The sequence below is a fragment of the Solanum dulcamara genome, chromosome 6 (assembly GCF_947179165.1).
Source record: "Solanum dulcamara chromosome 6, daSolDulc1.2, whole genome shotgun sequence".
In the NCBI taxonomy this organism is placed as follows: domain Eukaryota; kingdom Viridiplantae; phylum Streptophyta; class Magnoliopsida; order Solanales; family Solanaceae; genus Solanum; species Solanum dulcamara.
Genome location: NC_077242.1, coordinates 7,099,721 through 7,115,515, shown reverse-complemented (window position 1 = coordinate 7,115,515; position 15,795 = coordinate 7,099,721). Strand labels below are relative to the sequence as shown.

The 15,795-nt window shown below is 29.8% G+C and overlaps 1 pseudogene; it reads left to right on the top strand.

Annotated features, from left to right (window-relative positions):
• Positions 1-11,717: 11,717 nt before the first annotated feature.
• Positions 11,718-14,088, top strand: LOC129891893 (zinc-finger homeodomain protein 9-like; annotated as a pseudogene).
• The last annotated feature ends 1,707 nt before the right edge of the window (positions 14,089-15,795 follow it).

Sequence of the window (15,795 nt, the reverse complement as noted above, 5' to 3'; positions counted from 1 at the left end):
ACAAGTTCGTTTAAGTGATAATCTTGTAGATTTATTCACAAAGACATTACCAATATAAACTTTTGAGAAACTAAAGATATAAGATGGGAATGCATCGTCTCCAAAATATCAAATGAAGTTTTCATCAGAGAGAGTAAAATACGCGCTGCATTCCTTTTTTTCCTTAACCAAGGTTTTGTCCCACTGGGTTTTCTTGGTAAGGTTTTTAATGAGGCAACACTCAAGGTGTATTATCAGATATGTGTACTTTTTTTTTCTTCACTAGGGTTTTTCCTAGTAAGGTTTTAACGAGGTACAACATCTATGTATATTGAAAATAACTATATATATATATATATATATATATATATATATATTTATTCTTTCACTAAAATTTTTCTTTTATATAGACATCCAAGAAGGAGTTTTATATTATGGATGTTATTTTTCAAGTGGGCCCCACTTAAAAGTGGGTAAGTTGCCCAGTTGTATTTTACTCATTTTATGGCTATAAATATAGCTTCTTTCTTGTGCAATGTGAGAGATAAAAAAACACAGATACGAAACATTACTCTTCTGCTCCTTTTTCTTCCTCGTACTCTTTTCTTCTTATTTTGCTAAGTTAGTTTATTTTATAACAAAGAACAGTTTGGTCACCTAATTTTAAATATATACAATAAAGTAATTAGTTTACAATAAATATACTCAAATTTTATTTACATAAAAAAAGGTCAAAAGTCATAGAAAGTGTACACAGATTATATAATATAGCTTACCAATTAGGTATACACTAACTATACATTATGATACATTCAAAAAGCTAAATATACTTTAACTATATATGAACTACACACTGACTATACATGAAATATACATTAACTATTCAATCCCGGTCAACTCAAAATCACCTCTAAGCAGTCCCAAATTTTAAATATGAAATTCTTTTAATGTTTTGAGTCTTTTGATATATAATTTTCTTGAAATGATTCATATTTGCGGTACGTCAATTTTTTTTAAAAAATAACAAAAAAGAAGATGAAGACGCAGAAAAAGAAGAAGAAGAAGGACGAGGAGGAGGAAGGAGGAAAAGAAGCCATTAATATGGCGAAATAGGAAGGAAGAAGAAGGAGGTTAGAATCTATTAATGTCGAAATGGAAAGGAAGAAGAAGATTTTTGCCAATCTTAGTAATCTTAAAATTTTGACTAAATTTTTGATAACAAAAATGCCGAATGACTATTTTGCATAATTTGCCCTATATAATATCCACAATACAAAGAGATATTAGGACAAATGGAGGGAGGCTGAAGCAAGAAGCCCAAATAATTTGCCTTTTATCACACTCATCATGTGGGCCGAAGTGCTGACCCGGTCCGCTTAGAGCAAAAACAGAAAGACAAATGTTTAAATAAGCTTGGAGAGAATATCATAAAGAGATTAGTTGCACTATTTGTAATATCTAAATTAGTTGTACTTTATATAATTATAACTCTTATTATTATGCATCTTTTGGTAAGATGAGATGTATCTTTTACTTCAAGTCAGATCATGATTTATGACAATATTTATCCCTATTATTGAGCTTATCCGACACAAATCTAATATACCTAAGTCAATAAATTTATTCAAAAAGTATCTTTCCTCTGACAACTTATGTGTTTAGTTAAATGAGAATAAAAAATTATTTTTTCCGTGGAGATGATCAAATTAATTTATTTCAATTAACAGTTAGAAATAATATATGGATGTTAATATCTATATAAAAGTAGCACTGAAATAGAAAAACACTATTTTAATAACTCGCAAGTATACTCTATTATTTTTATTTTTATACTTTCCTTTGGTGTTCAATTTCTGTCTTTGAGAATCGACTAATCGACAAATATGTTCGCCTGATATGAATTTCATCAAATACCACTAATTAATGTATACTCAAACAGGAGAAAACAATCCAATTAATAATTTCTCTTCTTAAAACAACTTAATGTATACTTTCCTGAGTTTCCTCCATACCAAAACTCACTACTACATATGTAAATGTCATGTTTTAAGAGTCTCTTAGTTATTATGGATGGGTAGATATAGATAAAAATATCTAAATAAAAATATTTAAATTGTAGGATGATAAGATTCAATTTTCATTTGACCTCTTCATTTATATTATATTGTTAGTTTAAATATGGTGTTTGTTGCGTAATGACAAAACTTTTTATTTTATATAATGACGATTGATTTAGTTTGATCACGTCATTATCTTAATTATTTTATTTTCTCACATTTTATCTTTACTTATTATTTAATAATCTTACTCTACTTTTTATAATAGCTCTACCTTGTATCCTGCTTTTTTTTTATAGATTTGTCCTTTAAATTGCTCATATGTCACAAAATGTAACGACGAAAAATACCACAATCTATGCAAACATTATATTCATCAAGGCAACATCATATAATATGATATAATCTATTATGAAATGATATGTAACAACCACCTCCGTATTTAAAAAAATAATAAATGAGAATAATGTGTACTATATAAATATTTTGGCACATTAATTGGATTTAGCTTTGTTTGTAGTAGTAGAGATTAGTGGATTTCGTACTCAAAATGACTACGATAGGACTAAAAGTTTGAACCAATTTACATGAAATGATGAATTTTTTTTAATGACAAAACCAATTAGGGAAAAAAGAAAACTATTTGACAAGTCTTTTTTCAAATGGCAAAAGAAAAAAACAAAAACTTTTATAGATTAAGACCTGGGGTGAGTTTGCCAACAATGAAAAAGACCTGGGGTGAGTTTGCCAAAATATTTTGCTAGGTTAAGTTTTTTATTTTTCCTGAAAAATAAGTCATCTTTTTACATTTAATAAGTAAATACAAAATATATATTATTCTGATAAAATTTATATACTTCATTATCTTTAATAAGAGCTATTGAGTTTGAGCCATACTGAATAAAATATCATTTTTATTAGAGAGTGTTTTACTAAATGCAAAATATTATTCTGAGAATATTTATATATTCAATCATCTTTAATAAAAGCTATCGAGTTTGAGCCATACTGAATAAGATATCACTTTTATTATAGAGCGTTTTACTTCTTAATGTGAGATATTCTAACTTAACTTTAGATTTAGTCTAATCTCAATACGAGTAAGTGAAACTGAATGAAAATTAAAAAAAAATATACAATTTAACGCAAAGACTATAAATGTATTTTAAGATTTCCTTATTGGTTAGCAAAGAAAAACCCAACAACCACTTAAACCAACCATGCTTCATTTGGATTGATTGTGACTTTAAATACACCCTTTTCTTTTGAATCAGAGCTCGTTTACGCTAGCTGTTTAGAAGTAATTAATAATTAAGAATCAGGTGTTTAAAAATACTTTTAGGTATTAAAGCTGATTTATACAGTTTACAAGTTTTGAGGGTATTCTAAAGTGCACACTACTACTGTAATAACCCGTTAGGTCATTTTGAGAACGAGTCTTCTTTCCTTCATAAAAGACTCATTCCGTACATTTAAATTGTAAATTTTAGACTATTCGATAACTTCATTTAATTAATTGATGGGTGATTTTAAATAATTAATTTAATTGATGGGCTAAAGTGTTAATTTATTTAATACTTATACCACTTTTCTTATATTTAATAAATTAGGTTAGCAGGGTTTGTCATTTTAGTACATAATTAATTTAGAAAAAAAAAGAAGGAAATAAATAATAATAATAATAATAATAATAATAATAATAATAATAATAAATTATATATATATACACAATCTGATGGCATTAAGCCATCAGATGTGCGGCGGCAAACAAGAAAAACAAAAACGCGCAGAAACAAAAAAAAACAATACGGAGGAAGAAAGAAAAGAAAGGGGAAAAGAAAAATAAAGGAGAAGAGAAAAATAGGAATTTTCATTCCAAAGCATCAAGGTAATTATTCTCATCCTTTCCATTAAATTTTCATGTGATTATGAATATATTTTTAGGGTATATTGGTGGAGAAACAATGTTGAAATAAGAAAATATGACCCTAGGGTTCTTCACATAAAATCTTGATTTGGGGGTCGAATAACGATCCGTTTCAGCTGAAATTTGACATGTGAGTTTATTTTATCATGAGTGAATATAATCGAAAAGAAAATTTCAGATTTGACTTCAATGACATAGAATAAGTTAGTTTCCGAATTTTGATATGTTGAGATAGATAGTTAAATATTAGGTATATTATATTTTATGAATTCTATTAAATTTATGATATTGGGGAAATTAGAACCTAACCCTAGGCTTAAAATTTGGAAATATGAGAGTTGACATGTTATTTGACGTCAACATTAAGAACTTGATTATAGATTTGGGTAGGTTTTGGATCTAGGCTAGACATATAATAATATGGGTGTTGTTAGATTCGAAATCTTATTGTGGTTATTTATTTGACTAGATTACATTGATTTGGAGACCCAACGAAAAGGGAAGGCTCAAGTACCGGTGTAATTGCTTGATTAATTAAGGCAAGTGAATTTCTAAACCTCAGTTTAAGCTTGTAGATGCTTGTATTTCCGTGTTATGTGTACTAGGGAGTAATGAGAATTAGACTGGGTTATTGACTATATGATTGACCTTAAAAATGGAGATGAGGGGTAGAAAATTGTGATCTAATGACATGTATTGGTGGAATTGATATGTTGTGATTATGGATTTATTTTGGGCATGTGAAGTGACTATGTTGATGTGAGATAGGAAAAATTATGGTTGTTGTCATATTATTATCGTGAATTATATGAACATGAATTGATTGCATTGGTTCTGACATATTGTGTTGAGATTGAAAATGATATGAAATAAAAGGGGTCGGGCCACACGCTCCGTGGCAGGTATATGAAACAAAGGGGTCGGGCCACACGCTCCGTGGCAAGTATTATGAAATAAAGGGGTCGGGCCACACGCTCCGTGGCATGATATATATGTTGAGGGGACGGGCCACACGTTCCGTGGCAGGTTACATGGACAGAAATGTCCCCCATGGATTCCGGACTGTGATTCAGCGGATGTGTACCGATAGGACAGACATGCATCATTTCATTGCATTGCATTGCACCTTTCTGACATTTGTGAATTTGTGTTTACCCCTATATTGCTCTGTGTATGTTGAACTTGACTTGGTATGATTCATTGATGAGAATTTGTGGACTGTATTACTGTTGTTATCGCACAAGTGTAGAGTTGGACTGATTTTATGCAGGTTGTAGTTAAGGAGGTTCGGTTGGGAGGACAGGAGTACTTGTATCTATTAAGCTTTGCTTAGTTTTAGTTATCCACTTGCTGAGTACCGTGTTGTTTGGTACTCACCCCTTGCTTCCACACTTGTGTAGGTTGTGAGGCCGGACTTGTTTGATCTCCTAGTGTTTCCACCACATCTGAGGCTATCATTTCGAGTGTTGAGGTAGCTGTTACATCCATCTAGCGGACACCTCTTACTCTTTTATTATGTTTTAGTCCTACTCTAGTGACAAAGACATTGTGACTGTATTTTCTTTCGTACTTCGGTAATTTATTAGTGGCTTGTATACGTGACAACCAGTCTTGGGGGATTTTGGAGATTATTTATTTGTTTTTGACTAATTTAAACCTTATTTTATCTCAAGTACTTCCGCATTTACTTTTCGTTGAGTTTTAGGCTGACTTGTCTCGGTGGGTTGAGATGAGTGTCATCACACCCGAATTTGGGTCGTGACAACTACGTAGATAAATTAATCACTTAAATTATGTTATTTTATGTATTATAGTCTAAATAAGTCATAAATCCTCAGACATATTCCAATAAAGGTTGGTATATATAATTAACAAAGGTAGCATATTTTATGTACTGTATTTAATAAAATATGCATTCATATGTCTAATAGGCGTTTGAGAGGATGCACAAAAACTTATCCAAAATTTTGAGTAGGGAATGTCTAATGGAAACAAATTACACGTGTTCAGATAATTCAACTGAAATATAGTGCTATTAACATGTCTTAATAAAATTTACTGATAAATTTTAAAATATCAATATATTCTGCCAAAGGATTATATTCTAGTATGCTTTGACAACAACAACCAAAAAAAAGAGTGTAGGAAGTAGATTCCCCAAAAAAGGAAGATTAAAGGCGCAATACGTTATGTTTTGTCAATTCACATAAAAACAATTCTTTAATTATCTGCGTTAAAAAGTGGAGCAAAAATAAAAGTACAATTACTTTTTAAGAAGTCGTTTTTTAATGTAAAACAGGTTCAATTTCAATTAGAAATTGTAGAATATGTCCCGAAATGCTTTTTAAAAAAACAATGAGAAAAATGACTTTTCTGATATAAATAGAAAAAAAGTTCAATCCCGTCATCCCCGTTAGAGGTTTCATGGTTCGATTTGGATCGATTATTAATTAAAACTAAAATCAAATTAATTTAGTCAGTTTTTAAAATTCTAAAATCAAATCAAATAAAAATTAAAAATAACCACCGGTTTGGTTATTGTCAACTTCGATTTAGTGTTTTGTTTTTTGTTTTTCTTTGTTTGAAAATAATAAGTTTGTCGAGGATAAATGTATCTCGATAGACACATACACCTAATACATGAACAATACACAAAAAAAGGTATTGTGGATTCAATTAAGCAATTAAGCAATACTAGAATTATTATTACACAAACAAAGTGATTTAGTTAAGCAATACTAAATTCCTTATACACAAAATATCAAAAGATCAAATATTTATATCAAAAATAATAATCTCAAACTCAATAATTGAGGAACTACCTAGGGGAGTGGGTACAAAAAAAATTATATATACAAAAATTTAAGTATGGGACTTGAGAAAATGATAAACATAAAGACTTATGTTAATTAAAATTTAACAAAATATTTATATTTTATTTATGAATAATGTATAAATAATTATAAAATTTATATATATAATTTCTCAGTTCGGTTTGGTTATTTTTGTTGTTTTTATGTAAATCAAAATCAAATTAAATAGTATCAATTTTTAAAATTTAAAATCAAACCTAATCAAATCAAACAAAATATCAATTTTTTAATCGATTTAATTTAAATTGCGATTTGATTTATTTTTTTAACCATCATGATCGAACAACCCTAAACCCCGCCTACATTTCCCCACTCCTCAACCTCCTAAAGTCCAATATTCCCCCCACCCCAAAACCCCCATATATACGCTGAGACATATTCGTAGAAAAACTACAGTGTAGTTAAGTAATACTTTCTTTTATGTATATATTATTGTTATGAAATTATATAAAACAATAAGAAGAATAAAATAGGGAGCAGAGAAAAGACTTTTTATTTCTTTTGAGGGATATTTTAGAGTTAATTACAAGGAAAAATTATCAAATTACATATCTTATATTCCTATATTTTCAATTATTCCCCGCCATTTGTAAAAATTTCAAAAATTCCTCTTCTGATACATAGGAATGATGCTGATACATCGCGATTTGATAAATAAGTCTCTTTCATGATACATCGCTAGTTAATACAAACCAAACACAAAATGTATCAGTAAAATATAAGTTTTACTGCTATTTTTATTGTATTCATGGTATATTAGGTGTTATAAGCTGATTCATAAGTTTTACAGATATTACAATGTTTGATTTGTATCAATTAGCGATGTATTATGAAAAAGACTTATGTATCAAATCGCGATATATCAGTGTCATTCGTATGTATCAGAAATCTAGAAAAAAGAAAAAATTCGGATAATTACCTAAAAAGTCAGGATAAATTGTAATTGGACTTTTTCACTATTGGATTTAAGTAAAATATTCTAATTACAATGAAGAAAAATCCCTTTATTTATAGGGGGGAAATGACTTGGACCCTAAGTAGGATTCCTAACTTTTCTCTTAAGGATTTCACATAATAAATATTCACTATAATACGAATATATTTATAACACTCCTCCTTGAATGTCTATTTGATAGATTATATGCCTCGTTAAAACCTTACTAGATAAAATCAGTGAAAAAAAATTCTAGTGAAGGAAAAATAGTACACATACCTAATAATAAGCATTTTGGATGCCTCGTTAAAAAACCTTACAAGGAAAATCCAATGGGACAAAATCTTGTGAGAGAAAAAGAGTACATCGCGTATTAACTCCACCTAATGAGAACATCAATCCAAAGACTTAAATCTTTGCATTCCAAGCTTGTGCACCATCTTCTCGAACGTTGTTGTTGGTAGAGACTTGGTGAATAAATCAATCATATTATTATTTGAACAAATCTGTTGCATGTTGATATCACCATTCTTAGGAGCTCATATGAGTAGAAAAGCTTTGCGAAATGTGTTTTGTTCTCGCTCCTTTTATGAATCATCCCTTCAGGACCAAAGAATTCTCTAAGTTCCTCATTTCAACTTCTTTAAGCAGATAATCTATTGCTTTTTGAAAACTCTTCAAGAGTTCAATTCAAGTTATCAACTTGCATAACAATATGAAAATATTCTTGATCGATTTAATCCATATAAGGATTATAAATAACTTTTTCAAGAATTTGTATATGCTTTTCATGCATATTGAATTTTTCAGATATTTTTATATCAATTTTGTCAAATGACAATATTCAATAGTAAATGCATGACATTTTTTAGTGTCTAGATTGCAAGTTATAAGCTTCATGCTTACCAAGATGCATCATTCCACTTTTCATTTGATAAATATTTCTACATTAGCATGCTTTAATAGACCGTAGAATTTAGATTCTCATAATCTTTTTACAATATTGCTATATTGTATCAAAGATATCGTCAACGATATATCATTTTGTTTCGATTCGCAATGCGAACATAACTTTTTGAGATCTCATCGCTTCATTATTTTGAGGTACGTATCCCTCTCATGAGATTTCATGAAGTGCTATACCGTAGGCTCTTCAAGAGCACATTACCTCATCATTATAATCGTTTTAATAATTACTCCTCCCCTTTTTTCAAGAATTATTTTAGTTGGAACAGATTAGTCTATCATGCTTCATACATGTCATAGACTCTGTCCTTTAGGGACATTCAATAGGAGCATTTTCAACTATTGATTGCTTATTATCTCCCCTTTATTTTAGACAAACCAACATATATATCTCAATCTACTGTAGATAATTTATCTTTGTGCATCATGGTATATTCATTATCATATACCGCACATCAAAATTATTAGATGGAAATTACATGGTCCTTGACCATGAATCGATTGAGAGGAAAAATTGATCATAATTTATTAGTCTAATGCACACAACTATTTTGCTATGCAATTTATCATATTTCAGACTATGAAATTTTGTTCTCATAAGCAATGATTGACTATTTATCCGAGGTATTTAACGTCACATCAGCTTGGTTATTTGTCAATGTTATCAAAATAAATTGTCTTGATTACATTTTCTGAAAGTTGTGATCTTAAATTCAATTATTTTGCACAAACAATTTTGCGAATGTCAAATTGCAAGTTGACAATAAACGCACATGTGATTATCTTATAGATGGATCTCTTTAACATATCACATGACAGTCGAAGGGGCACACATTCACCTCTTATACTTTCAGAATTTAGGGATCATTTGGTTTGGATACAAGTTATGATGAGATTAGTTATGTTGGATAAGTTATGCTGAGATTAGTTATGCTGAGAGTAGTTTTTGTTGCTTGTTTGGTTTATCATATTCAAAATTATATTCATTGCATAATTTCTAAGAATAAGTTGTGTGTTTACAAAAATACCCTCCACCTTATTTAGTTTATTTTTTCTTACATTTTCTTTGCAATCTTTAATTATTCATTCTTTAAAATAAAAATTTCATCTTATTCAACTTAAATATTTTTGTGTATGTATTTTCATGATTGTACCGTGTGTTTTTAAAATAAAACTTTCATATTATTTAACTTAAAAATAAAACTTCCATCTTATTTCATTTTAAATAAAATCTCCATCTTATTTAACTTTAAAATAAAACTTTCATTTTATTTAACTTAAAAATAAAACTTTCATCTTATTTAACTTAAAAATAAAACTTTCATCTTATTTAGCTTAAAAATAAAACTTTCATTTTAAGTTTATTAAAGTAAAATAAATTTTATCATTAAAATTATCTACATTTTAAAGTTATTTATATTTTAATTGATATATAAAATATAATTTTTAAGTGAATAATAAACTATTTAATTAAAAATATGTAATTTAGTTTTGAACTGAACATTTTAAGAGAAATAAAAATATAAATAAACATAATAATTAGATAAATAAATTCAACTTATAATATATTAATAAATAGAAATTGTATTTATAAAATATAATTTTTAATAGAAAAATATATTATCATAAAAATAATGATTAATTAAAATTGTGAATGTTATTATAAATATTGTTAAAAATTATGTTCATATACATGAATATAAAAAGTTGTGTATAAAAGAGAGTTTAGGGGAGTATTTTTGTTATTTTATCTACTTTATCCTAGGATATGTTATCCTAGAATTACTAATCCACCTTCCGTGAGGGGTAACTTATCCTAGTACTAATTGTTAATCCTCGAATAAGCTATCACATCCTTTGCAACCAAACAACAAATTTAAGGGCACTTAAAAATTATCCCAAGATTAAACACTCTAATCCCAACATTAGTTGATTCAATCAACTTATCACAAGAACAAGCAACATAAAGAATTCTTGAAGAATCTTCTAGTTCTAATATGCACATCTTTGGGATAGCAAATCGTTCATGCCAACTGATAAATTATCTGTACTAGTAAACTCCAAGTTTAGAATGACATGTGCTATTTTCTTGAGTAAATTTTTTATTTACTACTTCATAAGTAAATTTCAGATGTATTTCTTCTCAATTACTCTACCTCTTCTGAAAGTGAGTCGTGATCTCATCACGATAAAATACACATCCATATTAGTAAGCTTCATTTTTGCACTATCACATTCACTTCAATATTGAGTTTATTCAATTCCAATCGATAGACAATAGTTATAAAATGATTGAAATGAAAACTCTATAGCATTATCAAGATAAATGGACTTAATCTGATTATCAGAAAACTGTGTCCGTAATCATATTATTTGTGTCAACAATTTTGCAAACGCTAAGTTGGGAGATAACTTTACGCATACATGAGACCATCTAGAAGAAACATCTGTTATGACCATAAAGTATCTAAACAACCCGCTATGTGGGTGAAAAGGTCCACAAATATACCCATGTATACATTCCAAGAACACAAGGGACTCAATCTCAACTTTCGTTGGTGATGATCTAGTCATGATTAACTTGCCTTGATAATAAGCAATACAAGAAAATTCACTATTTAAAAGAATCTTTACATTCTTTAATGGATGTCCATTTGAATTTTCTATAATTCTTCTCATCATTATCAAAAGTTCTCATTCTTCATGAATGAAACACAATCATCTAAGTATATCAAATAATGATAACTTCGTACCTCATTCCACGTTCATGTGCATTGTTCAACCACTAATCTTCTTTCAGATATATTATGCACTGCTACCACATTCACATCAAGGAATTGAGCAAATTCAGTGGAATAGGTTTCATGACTTTTCACAAAAACACATAATTTTGCTTTAGTCATCATTATATCATCACTATGGTGCATTGAGACTCAAACCCAATGTCTTATCCATATAAAAGCGTCTTAAGCCATAAATCGATGGGAATTGAATCCAACATCTTTCATCAAGGTGCACCAGGGCTTAAACCTGATTTCTTGTCCTTTTGGTGCAATTGAACATATCTTTCATCATGGTGCATCAGGATTTAAACCTAATGTCTTACTTTTTTGGTGCGATTGGACTTGAATAAATCGTCTTACTTCAATAAACAATATAATAAATCACAAATTTATAATAAATAACTGGTAATGAATCATAAATGTAAAACAAATATTCCGAATCATTGATAAATCATTATTCACATACTAAATCTTCATCACCAATAAGAACACATATGTTCAATATTTGCCGATGAATCAACATTCTGGATCAATTCATATTAATTACATAGATCATAAATATCTTTATAAAATGGGTCAACCAAGTTTTGATCATACTCAAACTAACAGAAAAGAGAAAATCTTTCTGGTGTGAAATCATTAGTATAACTCAATCAATATTAGTGGTTAAAAACATTAAAAAAAAATCGGAATAATACTACACTTACATATTTACAAGACTTTGTGGCATATTAACATATAATATATACTAGAGAAAAGACATAAAATCATCATTGAAGTTATTTCATTTTTTTAAAAAGACACCTTAACTTTGTGGACGTGACCCTCCTGAATAATTCTTTATTGATATTAATATAACATTTATAGCCACCTGATATAGTGAGTGTAACTCACTCTCTTAGAGGAGAGAGTGAGAGACCAATATTTTTTTTAAAAGAACAATTTTTACTTATTAAAAGTATTTTAACCTTTTTTTTCATTTTATTTCACTTTATTTTTTAATTTTCTATTTGTTTTTTTAATTTTCTATTTGTTTTTCTCCTGTTTTTATTTTCCATTCCTTATTTTCTTTCTCCTGTGTTCTTGAAGAAAAAGAAAATGAAGTTTTAAATAAAGGATATAAAATCAAGTTCTTTACATATTTCAATCAACAATCTTTGAGTGAATTTTAAATTTTTTGATTTTTTTCCAATCAAGCGATACTCTCCATTTCCATCTTCATCTCTGTCACCGTCTCCGTCTCTATCTCTGCCCCCGCTGTCATCACTGTCGGAACCCCAACCCGTTACCCCTACAACTTTAAAATCAGAGAGCCCAAATGGGAGAAAGTGATTTAGGACCAAATTTACTCAAGAACAGAAAGAGAAAACACATTCATTTTCTGAGAAGTTAGGTTGGAAATTGCAGAAATGTGATGAAGTTGTTATTGATGAATTTTGTCATGAAATTGGAGTTGGAAAAGGGGTTCTTAGAGTTTGGATGCATAATAACAAGAACACTATTGGGAAAAAAGAGTACCAAATTTCCAATAATAATAGTAGAGATATCCACAAGGCAGCGAGGAGATTGACGATGATGTCACACATCGTATTGGGATAGGGTGAATGAAATGAAGACTCACTTCCGGTGTGCTATGTGACAAGAAGGTGCCACCACAACTTAAGGGCAAGTTTTACAAAGTGGTGGTTAGACCGGCTATGTTATATGGGGCGGAGTGTTGGCCAGTTAAGGTCTCTCACGTTCAAAATATGAAAGTAGCCGAGATGAGAATGTTGAGATGGATGTGTGGACATACCAGGAGCGACAGGATTAGAAATGAGGCTATTCGAGACAAGATAGAAATGGCCTCGGTGGAAGACAAGATGTAGGAAATGCGACTGCGATGGTTTGGGCATGTGAAGAGGAGAGATACAGATGCCCAGTGCGGAGGTGTGAGAGGTTGGTCATGGATGGTTTCAAAAGAGGTAGGGGTAGCCCGAAGAAATATTGGGGAGAGGTGATTAGACAGGACATGGCACAGTTACAGCTTAACGAGGACATGACCTTAGATAGAAGGGTGTGGAGGACCCATATTAGGGTAGAATTCTAGTACATAGTCTCGTTATTCTTCCATATTAGTAGGCTCATTAGTGCACTATAATTTCTTGTGCTTTGACTTCTGTTATTATCTCTCTATTACTTTCTGTACTTTAATTACTCTATTTTATCTGTATCGCTTTCATTATTTGCGTTATTCGTTATTTGCTTGCCCATATCACTTTGAACTTCTTAGCCGTATCTGACCTCTTTTTATGCTTTTTTGAGCCGAGGGTCTCTCGAAAACAGCCGTCCTACCTTGGTAGACCTTGGTAGGAGTAAGGTCTGCATATACTTTACCCTCCCCAGACCCCACGTTATGGAATTTCACTAGGGTGTTGTTGTTGTTGTTATCCACAATGAGTTCAATATCAATGGCACAAGAAGCAGCAATGAAGATAATCATCATTGCAACAACAATGATAATAGTACTACTAATAATTGTGGTCTTCATCTTCATATTTTCTCTAATGGGTCTTCTTCTTCATCATGATTTAGTTATTTTATAAAGTTTTTTCTTTTATTTATAAAAAAAATCTTTTTCTCATTTTTTAAATTGGTTTATGATATTTTAACATGTGGCAATTAGTCATTGGTGCTTGAAGATTACACTTTTTTAAAAAGTGGGATTGATTGAAAAATGAGGTAATAATATTACTTTTAAATTGGTTAGGTAGGTCATAGGATGACCATAAAATTAAGGTGTCTTTTTGAAAAAATGGAATAACATCAATGGTCACCACTTTATGTCTTTTCTCTATATATTATTTTGTACCTGGTATTTAATTAGGAAAAGGCATAAATTTCTTTCTGAACTTATCCCAAAAAATCAGTTACACGCTCAAACTATCATGACGATCTATTACACACCTAATCTTGTCTAAAATGATATTAATAATTAATTTAGAAGGTGACATGGCAAAGAAAGTGTCTCCACCTTCCTTAAGATGCGTAAGAAGAAAGAAAAAACTGTTAAAATAATAAATTTAAACACGTGGCACTATTTTATTGGTCATTGTATAAGTAAGTATTATAATTTCTAATATATTAATTATGTCAATTTTTTTTTTTTTTTTACTGGTGGCCCCCATTCTTTAAAGCTTTTATATTTTTCTTTTTTTGAAATTCTTCTTTTCTTCAACAACAATTCATTGTTATTTGTCACCATTGATTATTTCTTCACTTTATCCCGATAGAAGTATATCCAACACTCTACCCTTAAAGAGGAACTCTAAAAAAAAGGAGTGGGAAAGATGATGACTTTCATCGAAAAGTTAATAATTTTTCAACTCAGAGTTCATGACCTTTTTGCTCAAATTCATCGGAGGATCCACTGGAGAAGATCACCAAAAAAAACCAAAAAAAAAATATGAGAAAGAGAATGGCTTCTCTTGAAAATTCTATGACATTTATGTATAAAATTCATGATTATATTGCCTAAATTTATCAAAAAATTATCGAAGAAAATTGTCGGAGCACCACCTACAACCATCACTATGTCATTTTTGTTTCAAGCTACCATCAATTTAGCATATTTGATTATTCATTACACACAAAGAATATAAATGAAATGCTTGATTTTCATCCATAATTATCAATATGTTTAAAGAATTTTGCAGATCTGAAAGTTTTTATTTGTTTCACCTGCAACAATGATGTTGCCCACCGCCTATTGCCGCAGCCAACATCTCTATACTTCATAATTGTTACACCCCAGAAATGTTTTGTCTTACTATGGCTATAGTGGCTTAACCGTGAACTGAGGTGGAGCCCACTTAATAGATTTTTATAAAAAGGACATATGATAAATTATATGGATAATGTATGTGAAGTTAAACACAACTCAGGGAGGACCCTTGAGCCAAATCCAAGTGTGAGCCCTCCAAAAAGATGTTTTTAAGTTATGTTTTTGGGCAATCTGACTTGGGGAGACCATAACGCCATCATGTCTCAGGAATTTGGGAAACCTTATAAAATAAAAGTTGTAGATAATTGGATTATCTTTCCAACCATAGGTTGTGGTAATTTATTCGATATCGGTATCAAGAGATATGACTGTTTTACTGAACAAAGGTGCTGGCTGCGAATTTTAAAAATGGCTCGACCGATTTTCAAATTTCTACTGATATAGAAATATTAATCGAGATTAGGGATTAATTAACCATTGTTGAATTATTAAGTGGGAATTTGAGATTAATTG